General features: G+C 38.8%; 1 long non-coding RNA gene across 1 annotated transcript; it reads right to left on the bottom strand.

The window, feature by feature from the left end:
* Positions 1 to 2,512: 2,512 nt before the first annotated feature.
* Positions 2,513 to 3,556, bottom strand: LOC137096644 (uncharacterized). The gene is made up of 3 exons (XR_010909575.1): positions 3,419 to 3,556; positions 3,226 to 3,294; positions 2,513 to 3,113 (listed from the first exon to the last, which is right to left on the bottom strand). It is a non-coding gene; the product is annotated as an uncharacterized lncRNA (long non-coding RNA).
* Between the last annotated feature and the right edge of the window lie 9,413 nt (positions 3,557 to 12,969).

Raw genomic sequence — 12,969 nt, 5'->3', positions numbered from 1 at the left:
ATTAATAAACAATTGAAAAAAGAGGACCATGTTGTTATAACAAGTTTTATTAAGAATAATAATTTTCTTGTTATTTATTTATTTTGTTTATTTATTTATAATATGCATCTACTGCAAACAATCATCGCATAACAAAATGTTTTGAATCATGACAAAATATCAAAAACATTGTGCGCAAATATGGTTGTACACAATTCCTTTTTATCATTGTTATATATATATATATATATATATATATCATATATTAAATATGAAACATTGTTTGAATATAATATATAATTTAACATAATATGTCAACTAATCAATATGTTCTATATACACATAATATTGCTGATATTTTGTATTATTTATATAAAACATTTAAAACAAAATCAGAAATGAAATGAAAAGGGGTGCAGTTATAAAAAGCTGCTCTAAGCCACCCCTCTCCTCCTTCCCCTTGCTAACCCTATGCATGGTTGAAAAGTTAGAATACTCAATTACTCTCCCCGCACAATGCATATTCAAGGCTTTTTCTCATTGTTAAGAGATAACAACACGTTAGCAGCTAGTTACTTTCACAGTGAATTGCTAATCCACTGATCAAATACACATGGTATTATTTTCATGGCTTTTCTAGACCCAGAAAGAGAGTGTGTGAGAGTTACAGCATGTTTAAGCAGAAGAAGAAGAGAAGACTATATGATCGCCATGTATGAATATGTGAGAGATAGTCATAGGGAGGAGCGAGCAAGCTTGTTTTCTGCTTCCCTGGAGACTAGGACGCAATGGAGCAAGGGCTTCAAACTACAAGAAAGGAGATTCCATCTAATATATTGTATATACATATAATATTGAACAACAGTGTTAATATAATGCTTTGCTTGAATATTGTGACAACATGTCTTAGTACAAGAACGTAAAATATGTTAATATTGTTCAACGCTAATAATATAATACTAATATATATATATATATATATATATATATATATATGTATATATATATATCTGGTAGTATAGTATATGTGGTGATAATATAATATAGAATTTAACATAATATGTCAACTAATCAATATGTTGTATATACACATAATATTGTGAAACAGTGTTAATATAATGCAATGGTTGAATATTGTAACAACATGCCTTAGTACAAGAACGTAAATATAATGTTAATATTGTTCAACGCTAATAATATAATACTAATATATATATATATATATATATATATATGTATGTATATATATATATCTGGTAGTATAGTATATGTGGTGATAATATAATATAGAATTTAACATAATATGTCAACTAATCAATATGTTGTATATACACATAATATTGTGAAACAGTGTTAATATAATGCAATGGTTGAATATTGTAACAACATGCCTTAGTACAAGAACGTAAATATAATGTTAATATTGTTCAACGCTAATAATATAATACTAATAATGTTAAATCCACTGATCAAATACACATATTATTATTTTCATGGCTTTTCTAGACCCCCCCCCCCCCCCGAAAGAGAGTGTGTGTGTGTGAGAGAGAGAGAGAGATAGGTAGAGAGAAGGATGGGCTGGTAGCACTCACCAATCAAACGTGTAGAGGTGTGCCAGAAAATGGAAGGAGAGAATTGAATTTTAAGAAGCTTTTTATACATTTTAGCCAGTGAGGGGTGGGTTAACTCACCCCATTTTTGAATCTGAGAAAGTTCATTGGTTGGGGCCCTTAACACATACTGTCTGTGCTATTGGCAATATTACAGATAGATGTTACATGTGTTTTATTAGATAACATGTGATTTACAAGATAACATCTAGCATGTGGATTAATGGTAAAAGTTTGAGACATCCTTTGAAGGCCTAGTATAGCAGATAGCAGCCCCTTTGAAGAAAACAGCCCATTGAAGAAACCAGGCCACTGGAGCTCTGTTTTAGCAGATGGGATGATAGATAGCAGGCCTTTGAAGGAAACAGACCTTAGAAACCAGCCCCACTGGAGCTCTGTTTTAGCAGATGGGGTGATAGTTAGCTCCTGCACAGTGTATTTGCCATGCACCCCCTTAGTAAAGGAATGTAGCATTCTGTTGTATTTTAGCAGATAGAAGGCCTGATTTTCAATGTGATTTTCTTTCAAATTATTTCATAAATGTTAAATGGTATTCTGTTTGTGGAGGAGACTGTTTTTAGCTGAGCATGAGCAGATGGGGTGATAGATAGTAGGCCTTTGAAGAAAACAGGCCTTAGAAACCAGGCCACTGGAGCTCTGTTTTAGCAGATAGGGTGATAGATAGCAGGCCTTTGAAGAAAACAGGCCTTAGAAACCAGGCCACTGGAGCTCTGTTTTAGCAGATGGGGTGATAGTTAGCTCCTGCACAGTGTATTTGCCATGCACCCCCCCCTTAGTAAAGGAATGTAGCATTCTGATGTATTTTAGCAGATAGAAGGCCTGATTTTCAATGTGATTTTCTTTCAAATTATTTCATAAATGTTAAATGAGGATAAAAGGCATAAATGGCATACTGTTTTAAATCATTTTATTCCACATCCTTTTTAAATTACAATTTTTACAGATGAATTAGATTCTTTGCTTTTTAAAACTGACGATAATACCCCCAGGTGATTTCACAAAATCCGTGTATTTTCTTTTTTGCAAAATGCGTTTCATCTTTTTAAGCAAGTTCTCATTACATCTTTTCAATTCTGAATATAAAAAATCATGTGGAGAATCATTACTCCTTAACGATATTACCAAATTCAGGATATAATCCACTGTTTCATTAGTCAGAGAAAGACATTTTTGGGAATAACTATATAATATATACATATGGAGCAGACTTTTAAAGCAAACATTGTCACATATATCTCTTAGCTTCTTATTAAAGAATGTTATATTCCATGACACACAGTCATGAGCAAGTTGATTTGGCTGTGACGTCACACAGCCTTCACAAAATTCAAATAATTCAGAATCCAAACAATATTCTAAAATAGAATAAATGACTCCTTTTGCAAATGCGTACATGTCTGGTTTCTGGATTTCATCTGTTGGTTGAATATCCCTTTCCAACCCAAGGATGCTTGACACGACCTCGTGTCCAGGGCGCTGAATAGCTGCCATTTCAGGGGTCTCCTATAAAAACAAAATAATCATGTTAAAACACATACAATGATCATTATCCCAACACACACACACACACACACACACACACACACAAACACCCACGTTCCCTTTTCAAACTTACTTGTAGCTGGCCTGGTGCAACACAGCAGAGCTTCCAGAGAGCAGAGATAGGCGGATTTTCAGCAGCCCCCTAAAATGTTTTAAAAGATCAGAGTGTTAGTAATTTACAGGTTATACAACTTCATCCTTTTGAAACATCCCCACCATCCCTTTTCAACCTAAGATGGATCATAATAATAGCGTATAAGTATTACCTGCTCAACGTATGCTGGTGTTGAAAGCATATCCAACAGACTGTTCACAGATTCATGAACTACACGTTCTTCCTCCCGAGATCTTTTAGCTTCTTCCCCTTCTTCCTCATCATCCTCAGATGAGCTGATGTACCTTTTCCTACATAGATCATCATGCACTGTTGAATCAGGCAAGTCCATAGTTGACGGGCCAGCGGGCGAATCCATATTATGTGTTGTTCTGCAAAATAGTCAGAGCGCCTCCCTAAAACTCTAGTACAGTTATTTAAACCCTAAAAACACCGCCTATTGGGCCCCACTATCACATGGGCATCTTGAGGGCCTAAACCATTCCCTATTGGTTACCACACATCACGTGATGGCATCTTAGAAAGGGGCCGCTAGGGGCTCAGGCTGTTCATTTCCACATCCCATTCGTTGGGGATAGGTCTATCCATGCTATGTTCCACACAAATGGGTTGGGCGGGGTGGGGGTGGACACTGGGGTGGGGTTTCAGCCCGTGGGAGGGACTCTCAGGCATCCATTTCCTGTTTAGGGCAGGCGGGACTTCCGGGCATTGAGTGGGCGGGGTGTGGGAGGGGCCTTCCCCAAAAGTGGGCGTGGTACCTGTCAAATTTGAGTTTGACGAGAGGTGCCACCTTTTACTACTGGCACATTTTTCTGGCCAGGACAAAGAACAGAACTTTTGCATTGATTTTCTGTGGTGATTCTCCACATATCCGCATCTTGAGGGATTTAAAAAAAAAAACAACAAAGTTTCTGGCAGAAATTTCATGGTGGCCATCTTGGGAACCTCTAAATCTCACAACAAAGCATCAAGTCTGGAAAATGGAGGCAGAAATCCCAGGACCAACAGATTTGTATGTGGACCTCTTCTGAAGTCCCAGGATTTTTTGCCCCTGTTTAAAACCCATGATTTAGTGCGGTCTAGAAGCACCCCCAGATACTGGTGCACATTATGCCTCTGTCATAAGCCTCTCTGATGGTAAATGAGGTGGCAGATGGTATACAACAGAAAAGTATTCCAGCCCTGTTGCTAATGGTGCCCACTATCCCTCGTAGCAAATGGCAAAACTGGGGTCTCCAACAATTCTACCCAGTTTGATTCCATCAGCCAACAATCAAACCAAAACCATATCAATTGATGTGTATTGCACCTGCATTGGGGAGCGCACCTTTCCAAGCAAAGGCAAATGAAAAATGGACTCTTCATAGCTGGTTTAACCTGTCTGTGCTTTGATGCAGATCCTGAGTGGGTACATATGGAAGGCAGTTCAGGTATCCCCCTCCCACACCCCCTAAGGTTTTCAAAGGTTAAGATCAGCTCTTTGAAGAGCCTCCAGGACCATTGCAATGCTGGGAAGATATGTTTCTGCCAGCCAGTGCCAAAAACATTCTGTATCAATCGAGATTTCTGACTAGGCTTCAAAGAGATCCCCTGGTACAAAACATCATAGTACTCTAATCCATTTAATTCATCTGTGCAATTAAGACAGGCTTTCCCCGAGTCTCTTTGAATGTCCTTCTTCCCACGATGATGAAGGAAATTGACACAGATAGGCACACACACTTTTCAGTATTGCTACCTGTGGTTGACTTTGGTGAACATACAAATTACAGGATCTTTATCAAGTTGTAAACTCTTTCCCCCCTCCCCCCTCCCATTCCTCTGCAGGCCCATCATGGAAGAAATTTTAAGGGTTTCATTCCAGTAAATGAGAACAAATGTTTTGGGTTTTTTTCCTCTCCTCATTTTCTTACTTTAAAAGAATTTCTTAATCTTAATTCTGTGCTTCATTAGTTTTTTTTTTAAAAAAAACACTTAATGTAGCACCAATATTTTCTGATGTGGCCATTGCTCAGGCTCAAACTCTACATAAGATGAAAGCCTGTGTTCATGTAAAATAAATGTATTAATCTAAAAATATGAACTTTGAAATATCCAGATATGGAAGAAAGCAAAAGTGACAAATGTCTCCTGATATGGGAGTTGTTGGGAAGACATGGTTTCCTGTCTTGGAGGTGGCAGCGTGATTGAGTCATTTGACCTTCTTTGCTTAAAAATTAATTATAAAAAGACAAAAAACCTGAATAGGAATTAGGAATCATTACAGAAAAATATCAAAGCCTGAAAAATTAGTAGCTAGATACCAACTGATTTAAACTTAAAGAATGAAGATGGTGTTCTTGACCAAAGTGATGGTGAGAATAGAGGCCAGAGGAAGAGTCAACTTCCTCGAACGAATTAACACATGGATTTACGAAGTGCAACCCTAATATTGCCTTTGCAGAAATAAAAATAAATATATGGACTAAATTCACCAATCATTGAGTACTCAACAAGACAGACAATTGATTGGAATAGCTAAATGAGTAAAATCTGACACTTCTTTAATTCAAACACACACAGGGCCCATCCAGACAGGCCCAAAATGTAGGACCTGTTTCAGTTTTTACTGGAGGCATCCAAACCAAGGTTTCCTTAGTTTGTTCTGAACTAATTAAATTCCTCATTAGATCCAGGTCTTCTGGACGGGGGTTTAAGGGCTGTGTAGAAGCATCCACAGAGAAAATCAGTTCTACATGAGATAGATATATTTTCATCTAATTAAAAAATAACTAACCTAATTACTGAGGAGATTTTTCATTTATGGTTTAAATATATGCATATTAAAATTCCTGATGCCACATTTAATATGCATATATTTAAACCCTGTCTATTTTTAGGATATAGATATGGAAAATTAGAGGGGGTAAAAGACTTATTTGCAAATGATAAGCATATACTAGGGGTCATCTGAAACAGTAAAAGAATCTATACCCACCTCTATTTCAGAGTTGTAGGAACTTTGTATAACTATTTTGATAGTGAAAGCACTTCTTTTAGGCTGTAATACAGTTTTCAAAAACTCACTTCTTGCTCTGTAGTTTTCAGGGGGAAAACATATTATTTTGCTAACAATGTCCCTCTAGATCAGCATGGCATGGAGAGAGGAATGCATGACAAATTGGTGGGTGGCTAGCACTGCCATTTAAAAAAAAATTCAGTGTTACTTGCTTGGATATGTGTGTATATATGAAAGCAAGTAACACTGAATTAGTGGGTCTCATTTATCATTTGATTAATCATAAAGGTCACTGGGGTCACCACCCACTCCTAAGCCAAGCCCAGGCATGAGATGAAGGATGAGGGACCTTGGGACCACTTCTTCCACTTCCCTGGCTGAGTCCCCCAGACAATATTCTTCGATAGAAATGTATCTAATGGGCATTATGGGCATTAGTATTATGAGAAAAAATGATCATACAGTCAGATCGCCAAGCGCAGAAATTAAAGAAGATATAAGTGAAGAAACCTGGAGGCCTTTCATCCTTTTTGCTTTTTGTGTAAAATGTAGACTCAAATCATCTCTTGATCAAACATTTTAGAAATGTACATTTTGGGGGGAAATGGATAGAACACAACCCATCAATCAGTACTTCAGAGATAGGCTATACCCATTGTAATTGACAGTGGTATATATTTAGGTCCATAAATACACTTTGGATGTGGGAGGTAGGGGGAGGAAGATTGGCATATCCTATTATATTTGTAAGTTAATGTGAAATTTTGTCATGGGGAAAATGTTTTTAAAGAGCCAAGAGCGCTGTTGAGCTAGCTTGGGTGTCCTCCAGCTGTGTTAGCCTATCATTTCTATAATTCCCATTCAGTGATCATGCTACTTGGGGGTTATGGGACTCAAACCATCTGGAGGCCACTTGTTTGAGAAGAAGTCATGCTGCAAGTTGGTGTCTGATGATAACGAATCACTTTTCTTCTGCCTGCCTCCTGTGGCATGTTCATGTAGAGCCCTTACTTTGCACTCTTGGCATGTTGCTTCACATGTAAATTAGGTTCAATGAAACTTACTCCCTGTTATTGTCAGATTTGATTCTATTCATCAGCATTTCCTTCAAAGGTCAGAAATGGAACTTGATTCGAGGCCTCTTGAAGTAGTCTAATGCTCTATTCATTGAGGACTTTGTCGTGTGGAGATGGCAAACTGGCACAGAAGGAGGATTGCCATCTTTGATAATGCCCCCATCAGAATGATGCTGTGTGCAACCTGTTGCCAGTCTGCCACCTCCCCATGACACACCCATCCTCTGCTATTAATGGGCAAAACCCAAGCTTATTAAAATGTTTTTGCTTCAATCTGAAAGTGTATCATGCTTTTCTAAAGAGGTGTTGTGACTCAGCTGGAATCACAGACTGTCTCTGATGAGGATGATGGAACTCAGGTTCACAGCTTGGTTCAAGATGTCCCTGTTATAGACAATGAAGAAGTGCAGCACTCTCATTCCACAGCAAGGAATGAGAGCGTTGATACTGAAAACAGCCAGGTGTAGGTGCAGATTGACTCAGACAAGGAGGATAGTTCTCAGCCTGATAATGAGCAAGCAGGGAAACAGGCTGACACTAACAAACAGACTGGCCCTGACGAAATGGAAACCTTAGACCATTTGGAATTCCGAGTCTGAAGGAGTGAAAGGATAGCTAACAAGAGGGAGGCCAAGGGCCAAAGAAACGTCTTCATGTTTTGCAAAGGGTATTAAGCTATGTGTGTGAGACCAAACTTTTGTCAAAGCAACTTTGCATTCAACTAAGAAACTTGCCTTTGCTTGTGTGGTTTTATCATACCGTTATTGTGTTCATGGTTTCAGGACTTTGTCATATTCTCTTGGGCTTTTGCTTTGCTGGTGCCTTTTTGGATTAAGCTTAAAGTGCTATATGATCTTGATCTGTTGGAACATTAACCTTTGACTTTAAGAACTTTTTACCCTTTATTTTTAATAAACTATAAAGACTTCTGCCTGTGTGCAGTTTGGTATCTTCAGCAAGGCGAATCTACTCCGAGGTGCAACAAGAGGTGCTTCCAAGAGTTTGGGAGCAGCCACTAAGGGCACACCTAGACGATACCTATAGTACACACACTTCAGTGTTGTCCCCTGGTGTGTTCAAATGATGCTTCAGGGAAAAACAAATGCTTTTGACATTCAGAAAACAAATTTCACTGAATACAGAGAGCCCATTGTACATAAAAAAGGAGGAACCAAGGTCATGTTCCTATACTCATCTAATGTGAAGTGAGCCTCATTGAAATCAGGGCCCTTTTACACATGTACTAAAACCCAGAAGAAGTCAGGATAAAAGGGGGGGGGTGGCTAAATGACATTTCGCGAAAGTGTGGACTGAATTGGGTTAACAGCTGAAAATCACATGCTTAAAAGGTGTGCTTTAAACCTTGACTTCCTTCCTATACCCTAGTGTGGACTGTTCCAGCACATGTGCACATTTCAAAAGCCCAAAACAGTTGATCTGGGCTGTGAAAAATATAAACAGAAGCACAACTCTCTGCAACCATTCCTTAGTTCTGATCTTAATGATATTACAGAGATTGAATTTTTAGTTGGGCGAGGGGAGATAAGAAATCTGTTTGTGTGTACATTAAGATATTCACATGAGCGCATATACGTCTCTCAGAGATTTTTTTTTTAAACTTCACTGGATGTCCCCTGTCCATCTTGTGGACTTGTACAAAGGAAGGTGTCAGGATGGTGGGAGACCATTTCCAGGAACTGACAGGTCTGTGCCTGGGCTTGCTGTCAGATCCTGTGATTTTGAAACCCACTTATGTAATCCGAATTTTGATGCTGTCTGGGAGCGCCCTCAGTGGGATTTGCTTCCATACAGACATTGGAGGATTGAGCTGTTATTGAGGCTGATTGCCACAATCAGGGAAGGTGCTCAGTGACAAAAAGAAAATGCTAGCAACAGACAGAAGCAACTGTAATGGATACAAAAATGGAAGGAGGAAATATATAAAGATGAAAAAGGACTTGCAATTTAAAAAGGGAGCTCTCAGGTCAACTTTAGTTTCCATGGTTGGAAATATTTTTTTAAATCACATCAGTGTTCTAGCAAAGCAATCCATACTTCACTCTGGTGCATGACAAAGGACATGAAATGTTTTTTAAGTAGGGTGTTCTGGTGTGCTTTCTAAAGAACTAGAGGAAATGTGTTTGGGGGTTTAGGTCTATAATTTGCTAGAGTTAACGTGGGGAGAATGGAAGCGATTGCAACTCAAATACGGCTGTTGGGATTGTGTATAGGATTTACAGCACTTTATAAATAAACACACCACTTTATTTGCCACGGCTCAGTGCTGTGGAACCTGTGGGAGTTGTAGTTTCACAGGAACTTTAGCCTTCTCTACCAAGGAGTGCTGATGCCCCACCAATCTACATCTCTGAGGGTTCTGTTACTGAGAAATTGGACCCCCCCCCCCAAATTAAGATTTATATGAAACCCAGCAGACTACGATCAGTGTGCAAATGTGGAAGACCAAAGTAAATTTGAATTTTGAAACTTTGTTTGGTTCAGATATGTCCAACCAGAATTTGGTTTGACACTGACAGAAGGTAACATGTTATGTTATGTATTAAGTAATATGTTATGATAGTCATTAATAGCATGTTGATGAATGGTCAAAAATGCCACACACACACCCAAAATAACTCCCTTAATCACATTTTGAATTAATTAGTAAATTTGAGTTGTTATTCTAGTAATGCAAAGTTAATATTTCTGATGCTTAAAAGTAACATCTTTGCTCCTCCTTAATAAAAAAAAGTGATGAATTGCATCGTTATATTTCCAAGCTCTCATCTTGACATTGGTTGTAAAGTTCAGCATACCAGTAGCATATTAATATATGACAGAAGAAATGCACAGTTCCAAATGTGATGCTTTTCATTTTTATTTAATCTCATAATTTTTAAGCATGAGTAAAAATAATAGTTTGAGATTCAGAACATTTTTATAGAGATGACTCACCGTGCTTCTCAGATCAGACTAATTTTCATGTTTCACACAAACATTTTCACCATAAACTTAACAGTATTTCAGTGGAAAACCCCAGGGGCCATCCAGTCTAACCCCCTTCTTCCATGCAGGAAAAGCACAATCAAAGCAGCCCCAACAGATGGGCACCCAGCCTTTGGAAGAAGAAGAAGAAGAAGAAGAAGAAGAAGAAGAAGAAGAAGAAGAAGAAGAAGAACAACAACAACAACAACAACAACAACAACAACAACAACAACTTCTGAGTCTCCTGTTGGATGACAATATTCTGTGCACTGTACAGTCAATTCCACACCTCTTCAATTTCCCTTCCACCCCCCAGGGTTGGAGAAATGGAGGACACTGTTCTATTTCCATTAAGATTCAATTACCAGGTTCATAGAATCCTATCTTGTCCTTTGCTTCAGATTGTTTAGGACTGACCCTGATCATTAGTATGCAGGTACAACTCTGTTCTCATTCTAGAACATGATGCATATTCCCTATATTTTATTAACAAGAAAAATGAGCAACTGAAATGTTACCTCTCTTACCCCATATCCATCGGATCAGTGATCATGATTTCATTTATCCATGTTCCATAAAACATACTCTCATTAAGCTCTTTCTAGGTCCACCAATGTGTCTTTGTCATATTCTTGGCTCAGAAGTCCTTCATTTCAGTTGGGTTTGCCATTATCCATGCAAAGTCTGGGAACATATCCCTTGCAGATATGTGGGCAATATTGTATCTACTGAAGTGTACCTTTATTACATTTATATACCCATGTGCCTCAGTGTTGCTCAAAAAATGTCAATTTGGTTCTCTTATCTGTGGCTAAGATCAATTTTCTGTGTATTGTCATTTCAGGCCATCTGCAACCATTGCTGGATTTTGCAAATATATACCCAGCTCTATTATTCTGTGAAGAAAATTCAACTCTCTACAGTCGTTCAGATAGAAACCTAATCCCTTAGCCTCAGTTTCTGCTACTATGAAATATTTTTAAAGGTTTTCCTGAAGTAACTGCTGAAATTTATTGCTGGCCTGAATACATTATGTTGGAAATTCAATATACGAGGTACTGTTTTATCTTTATTGCTTTTTACTTTATAATAGGAACATGGAAAGATCTCTGCTAAAATAGACCAAAGACCTGTCTGTTTCAATAGGGTTGACCATTCACGAGGAGCTCCCCATCAGGGCATGAATGCAGTAGCTCCCTTGTGCTCATATTTCCCAGCAAACTGATATACAGACACAGACAGGTTGAATATCCATTTTCCAAAATGCTTGGGAACCAGAAATGTTTGGGATTTCTATTCTTTTAGATTTTGAAATACCGTATTTGCATATACACACATAATGAGAACTCTAGGGCTGCTTCCAGATATCACTTAAACATGCATCTAAGCAGATTTAAAAATCATGCTTAGGTGTGCATTTAAGTCCCCACAACTCCTCTCAAAAGCCATTGCTTCCCAGAGAGGTGTCTAGGTGCCCTCCCGGTAACTTCCAGGAGGGCACCCAACCCCCCAAAACAAGCCTGTAAAAATTAAAAGAACTTACTCAACTGCCCTTAAAGTACTTCTGGAGTCCTCTTGGCTCATAGAAATGATGTGCCAGGAGACTGGGTGGAGGGGGGGGGGAGGAGTGATTTTCCTCCTCACTCCCACCAAGTTTCCTGGCACATCATTTTTACTCACCAGGAGGACTCCACGAGTACTTTAAGGGTGGCTGGGTAAGTTCTTTTAATTTTGGGGGAGTAGGTTTTCCAGACCTGAGAATATTGGAGAGGACCTGATCGATGCGGTCGAAGTGGTAGGATTCTTAGGGGCAAGTGACCATGTGCTCCTGCAATTTGAGGTACAAAGGAAGGCCAAAACTAAGACAAGTCAAACCCGCATTTTGGACTTTAGGAGAGCTGATTTCCAAAAAATGAAGGAAACGCTGAGCAGCATTCCGTGGACACAGATACTAAAAGACAAGGGAGCTACGGATGGATGGGAATTTCTCAAGAGTGAAATACTCAAGGCGCAATTGCAAACCGTGCCAACAAAGAGAAAAAATAGGACAAGTGCAAAGAAGCCAGAATGGATGTCCAAAGAACTTCTAACTGTGCTAAGACACAAAAGAGACATGCACAAGAAGTGGAAAAAGTGAGAAATCACCAAAGAAGAATTCAAACAAATAGCCAAAACCTGTAGGGAAAAGGTCCGCAAAGCTAAAGCAAAAAACGAGCTCAGACTTGCCAGGGACATTAAAAACAATAAAAAGGGCTTCTATTCTTATGTCAGTAGAAAAAGGAAAAACAAGGAGGCGATAGGACCTCTTCGAGGAGAAGATGGGGCAATGCTGACAGGGGACAGGGAAAAGGCAGAACTACTTAATGCCTTCTTTGCCTCGGTCTTCTCACAAATAGAGAGTCTTCAACCTCAGCAAGATGGAGTGGATGAGGGACTGGAGGACATCCAACCCCAAATTGGGAAAGAAGTCGTCCAGGAATACCTATCCGCTCTTAATGAGTTCAAGTCCCCAGGGCCAGATCAACTACACCCAAGAGTACTGAAGGAACTAGCGGAAGTCATTTCGGAACCATTGGCAACCATCTTTGAGAGTTCTTGGAGAACAGGAGAAGTTCCAGCAGATTGGAGGAGGGCCAATGTGGT

The sequence above is a fragment of the Anolis sagrei genome, chromosome 3 (assembly GCF_037176765.1).
Source record: "Anolis sagrei isolate rAnoSag1 chromosome 3, rAnoSag1.mat, whole genome shotgun sequence".
In the NCBI taxonomy this organism is placed as follows: Eukaryota; Metazoa; Chordata; class Lepidosauria; order Squamata; family Dactyloidae; genus Anolis; species Anolis sagrei.
This window is presented reverse-complemented; position numbering and strand designations above follow the sequence as displayed.